The sequence below is a fragment of the Siphateles boraxobius genome, unplaced genomic scaffold (genome assembly GCF_051911475.1).
Source record: "Siphateles boraxobius isolate OS27281-9 unplaced genomic scaffold, OSU_SipBor_1 133, whole genome shotgun sequence".
Classification (NCBI taxonomy): domain Eukaryota; kingdom Metazoa; phylum Chordata; class Actinopteri; order Cypriniformes; family Leuciscidae; genus Siphateles; species Siphateles boraxobius.
This window is the reverse complement of record NW_027508737.1, coordinates 840-6,613: the sequence shown is the minus strand read 5'-3', so window position 1 is coordinate 6,613 and position 5,774 is coordinate 840. Positions and strand designations below refer to the sequence as shown.

General features: G+C 33.9%; 1 long non-coding RNA gene across 3 annotated transcripts; it reads right to left on the bottom strand.

Moving 5' to 3' along the window:
• Nucleotides 1-476: 476 nt before the first annotated feature.
• LOC143737949 (uncharacterized) lies at nucleotides 477-5,496 on the bottom strand. 3 transcript variants are annotated; one of them, XR_013203787.1, is made up of 7 exons: nucleotides 5,220-5,496; nucleotides 4,212-4,311; nucleotides 3,362-3,588; nucleotides 2,187-2,308; nucleotides 2,058-2,079; nucleotides 1,918-1,968; nucleotides 477-904 (listed from the first exon to the last, which is right to left on the bottom strand). It is a non-coding gene; the product is annotated as an uncharacterized LOC143737949 (long non-coding RNA). The 3 variants fall into 3 exon arrangements; XR_013203785.1 differs by lacking the exon at nucleotides 2,058-2,079 and having other exon boundaries at nucleotides 1,918-2,029; nucleotides 2,738-3,588; nucleotides 5,220-5,488; XR_013203786.1 differs by lacking the exon at nucleotides 2,058-2,079 and having other exon boundaries at nucleotides 1,918-2,029; nucleotides 5,220-5,241.
• Between the last annotated feature and the right edge of the window lie 278 nt (nucleotides 5,497-5,774).

The following is a 5,774-nucleotide window of genomic DNA, read 5'->3' as shown; positions in this document are numbered from 1 at the left end:
TAAACAAAAATCAATTTATATATTTACACTTTACTATTACACAAGGATAATGCACTATTTAGTAAAACAACAAAGAAACAGTGCCAACATTTCTATTTCACCCCCTCTGATTGCTTCTTATATGCCTGACATCAGTAATATCTATGCTTTCATACTAAATGCAGATGATGTACTAGAATGATCAACATGGATCATCTTCAATTATGATTGAAGTGTTTGTAATATAACCCACTGCAGCCTCTTGTTATTCACATACCTTCCCTTTATTTCACTGAAAACTGGCATACTTCTCACAACATGCTTTGAAAACAACTTTTAGTGCATTGTTGTCCCAAATATCATTAACTAGATCAAAAATGTTTATGTCCTGTTTATTTTTAAATTATGAACTAAACTCATAAGAAATTAAAATTTCTCAAATAAAATATTACATTTACTGTACCAAACACCACTTTCAATACACAATATTCACCATATTTTATTACACAATACTTTATTGGAGGACACAGCATAAAGTTGATAAAGTAGCATAAAGACAAATGAGATTCAAGATAAATAAAAATGGGTCTTCAAAAATACATTAACATCACATTAATCGATTCACAGCTGCTGAAGCCACACAAATGAGTGCCAGAGAATCCTATTCAGTCACCTATGATACAGTAAACAGATTTGATATTGTGTTGGAAAATAATGATTCATTATCAAAGCTAAACTGGTTTCTTGCTCTTCCCTGTACGTCTCTATCGTGTTCATGTTCTTCTTCCTCATCTAAACAGTTTGTTCAGTTGTACCCTACAGTATAACTGATGAACAGAAGATGTGATCACTGATGTGGTGTAGCTTTTCTCAACCAGAGGAAGAAGTCTCAACATCCCATCGTCAGGCGTTCTCCAGTCCTGGTCTGAAAGTAAAACAAACAATTCAAATTAAGTTATTTAATGGACAGTCAGGTCAGCATCTGTTGTGTGTTATTTAAAGCAGTGATGGGCTACTTTGGCCCCCAGCGTCCACTGCCCTGTAGATTTAGCTCCAACCTCAAACCCTCCTGCCTATGTCTACAAGTAAACCTGAAGACTTTGGTTAAAATGTTCAGATGTGCTCAATTAGGGTTGGAGGTAAACTATCCACCTCAAAAAGGAGAATGCAAAAGGGCCTGAGTTGCCTGTTCCTTATTTAAATTTACAAAGCAGCAGTCAGTACATTATATTATACACATTGAAGTATTATATATATATAAAATTGCAGCCATACAGGTGAAACTCGGAAAATTTGAATATTGTGCAAAAGTTTTTTTTTAAGCAAAAGTTTTTTTTATCGTGCAAAAATTTATTTCAGTAATTGAACTTAAAAGGTGAAACTAATATATTATACAGACTAATTACATGTAAAGTGAGATATTTCAAGCCTTTATTTGTTACAATTTGGATGATTATGGCTTACAGCTATGAAAACCCCAAAATTAGAATATTGTGAAAAGGTTTTCATAGCTGTAAGCCATAATCAACAAAATTATAACAAATAAAGGCTTGAAATATCTCAATTTGCTTGTCATGAATGAGTCTATATAATATATTAGTTTCACCTTTTAAGTTGAATTTTCTGAAATAAATGAACTTTTGCACGATATTCTAATTTTTCGAGTTTAACCTGTAGTATAAGTTACGTACTGAAAAAAAAACTGTTTTACCCATATCAACAGCAACCTGTTTTAAAAGATATTTTAGAAAGGCATGGTCTCTTTTGAGCCTTTGCCAGTGATGCTTGATTTCCTATAAGACAACATACTCTTCTGTCACTTGTTTCAAGAGCTTTACTTGGTCAATAACCAAGTGATAACCTGTACAACGGAAAATTGTCAACATCAAATGATGTACTAGACTACATATTACAGCATTGTTTCAATACAAGACATACCAATGGCCACGCGCACCTTTCTGTCTTTGGGCACCGGATGTTCCTTCCTCACTGAAACAAAGGATTCATTCGATTAGCTTGCGTTGATACATGGACTGGTGTTCCTTCCCTGCTGTAAAACAAAAAAAGTCTCTACTTACTCTATGTGGAATTACTGTTGTTCTTAAAACATAGAAATGAAGACAGTTATAAATAAGTTATTTTACCATACGATTCAGGAGAGAGCATTTGATGAATAAATACTGATTGAAATATTGTAGGATCTTTACCTGGGAAGGGCTGATCACAGCAAGATTCACTGAGACTCACTAGTAGCTCTTGTGAGGGTTCGCTCTGAAAAGAGCTGTTGAGTTTGATGTTGTACAGATCTTAAAAAAAGGACTAAGTAATCCTGCAAGACAGAAAGGAAGGTAAATTTATATATATAAGCAAGCAAGTAGAAAGTTTATAAATAACAGTAGGATTTATTTCTGTATAGAATGTTGCATAATTAAATGTTAAATGCATTTATGTAATGAGTTTACTGATATGTGGGCATGATTAAAAGTATATCATTAATAGCAAGCAAAAATAACACAATTTAAATGCAAATGGAACAGTTATCAGCAGTGTAACTGATCTGATCATGACAAAATAATCGAGTATCTGATGTCGTGTGACAAGTCAGATTAGCTATTCCACTCTTGCAAACAGACAGAGGTAGGTCATGAGGTGTGGAGTGACATCATGTATCATTGGAACATGAACAGACAGGGTCCAAATTGTAATAATGTTAAATAATACAATGCAATTAATATAAATGTAAAGGTAACAAACTCACAGAATAATGTCCAGTTGTCAAGTGTCTCATTTCTCTAATACTCTTTCAGCACCAAACAGAATTCCATAAATATTTATTATTTTCAAAAGGTTTTCCTGAACACTCTCACTATTTATATATTTGATTCTTCCTCCCTTTAAAGAACAAATAGGCAGAAACTTAAGCACAACATTTTACATTCTCAACTTTAGTTTTATATCCTTGCTATTATTGTTCACTTTTATTAAATGAAACTAAATGAGAGGAAACTTAAAATAGTTAATGATTATAAATGTCAGCAAGAAAATGTTTCTATAAAATACATTCACGGGTATATTACATTTACATTACCCAGGCAGTGATATAATGATACCATAGATGCAATTAAGGTGGATATTTACTATAGTAACCACTGTAATAAAAGGTTTAATGAAGCTAAATGCAAGACATTAAGTCCATCTAAATGTAAAGGTAACAAACTCACAGAATAATGTCAAGTTGTCAAGTGTCTCATTTCTCTAATACTCTTTCAGCAACAAACAGAATTCCATAAATATTTATTATTTTCAAAAGGTTTTCCTGAACACTCTCACTATCTTCAATTGTTCAGACAAACACCTGGTATATACACTTGCAGAAATTTACATTTGACTATTGCACCATGAAGTCGCTGAATGACTAGAACAGGGAAGACCAAGGAAGACATGGAGACAGATGTTTCACGAACACCTGAAGAATGTCAGTGTCCCATGGGAAGATGTGGAGAACTAGTCCACGGATCGAATACGTTGGAGGACACTTGTTGTCCAATGTGCCTAGCACAGGACTTGATGATGATGTTGTGAGTTTATCCATAACTGTGGGATATTTTTCTGTAAAGAGGTTGGATAATTAAATGTTAAATGCATTTATGTAATAAGTTTACTGATATGTGGGCATGATTAAAAGTATGTCATTAATAGCAACCAAAAATAACACGATTTACATGCAAATGGGACAGTTATCAGCAGGGTAACTGATCTGATCATGACAAAATAATCGAGTATCTGATGTCGTGTGACAAGTCAGATTAGCTATTCCACTCTTGCAAACAGACAGAGGTAGGTCATGAGGTGTGGAGAGACATCATGTATCATTGGAACATGAACAGACAGGGTCCAATTTGTAATAATTTTAAATAATACAATGCAATTAATATAAACTTTCTGACAGTGTGTGGGGTATCCGCAACTGATTTGCAAATATCGCGATAAATATGTACAGGAATTGAGGCAGTAGCCAATGACAGCACTAGGAGTAGAAGCTGCAGGATTATGTACAAGTATACAAATATGTATGAGCATCGTATGAATTTGAGAACTTATTAAATCTTGTGAGTTATTAAGACTTAGAGATTATGTTTGTACTGATTGGGCTTTGAGATTAGTAAGAAAAGGTTTAAGAAACAACAAATGATTGATAAAATGTTTGATTACAGGTTAAACCCAACACATACCATTGTGAATATTTGCCTTTGTAGCTTTTCGTCTCCCGTTCACTTCTCTTCAAACAATAATGATCTGACTGAGTCCAAAAGGCCCTTTTGGTCTTTTCAGCTGAAAAAATAGAAAATAAAATATCATTATGTATAATATATAGGATTATTTAAAGGAAAAATTACAGATTTTAAAATATTAGGCATTAAAAGCATGGAAAGTGTTGTGGTTACTATGCATTTACAACAAATATTACTATAAAACTACCAATACTGAGGTAAAAGCATGGTAAGTTTTGTGGTTGTGCATTTACAACAAATGACACATTAAAACTGCAAATACTGTGGTAAAAGCATGCAGTGTTGTGGTTACTATGCATTTACTACAAATATTACTTCAAAACTACCAATACTGAGGTAAAAGCATGGTAAGTTTTGTGGTTACTGTGCATTTACAACAAATGAAACATTAAAACTGCAAATACTGTAGCAAAAGCATGGTAAGTGTTGTGGTTACTATGCTTTTACAACAAATATTACTTTAAAACTACCAATACGGAGGTAAAAGCATGGTAAGTTTTGTGGTTACTGTGCATTTACAACAAATGACACATTAAAACTGCAAATACTGTGGTAAAAGCATGGTAAGTGTTGTGGTTACTGTGCATTTACAACAAATGACACATTAAAATTGCAAATACTGTGGTAAAAGCATGGTAAGTGTTGTGCTTACTGCGCTTCTACTACAAATACCACTTTGGAACTAATTACTTCTTTGAACCTGATATGAATATACATTTCATATATGATTAACTGATTGAAGGTCTAGGCCTAAATTATGGCACGTCACGTGACAGACAGTGTTTAATCACGTTAGTTTAGTGATGTGTTTCGATTTAGAAACCAATGAAACGCAAAGCCTCCGTGGAGATGACAGATATAATGCAGTGACTGAACATGTGAGCTAATCTGATTAATATCGACAAACAGGAAATAAATTATAGCAACAGCGTATTTACGACTACTTACCAAAATCTGGCACACGTGACCTGATGCCAAACATCGCGATGTGTTCGGAACATGGCCGTAGCCAGCTATGAGGTCACCGAGGTCCGGACTTCGGTCATTTTTTTACATTCAAAAATAAAATGTCAAGCTCTCTGAATGATTAATTAGCCGTGTTTAAACCACCTCATTTGAGTGTTTGCAATTCATGTTGTTGCGAGAAGCTAGCGCAGTGAACGGGGCTTGAGAGCGCGTTGTGAGTGAGGGTGAGGGTGCAGCCTCCGTGTTGCCAGATCCACCTAAGGGAAAGGTGGCAGTTGTCTCCAGGACCTGTTTTTCTGATTTATGTGACACTTTAGGAAGTTATTAAAGTGGAAAGTTGCATGTTAGGTTTAGTGATATATTAATCTTATTTCCAAAACACAAGCTTTGAACTTATTTCGGATTATTAGTATTATTTTGTTTTGCTTGTTTTTCGTAGCAATATCTGCCAACATTTTACTGTCGGCATTAATAAAAAAAAAGCTTATAGACAAACTGTAATTGCATAAAGCTACAATAAAGCTACCACATTCAATA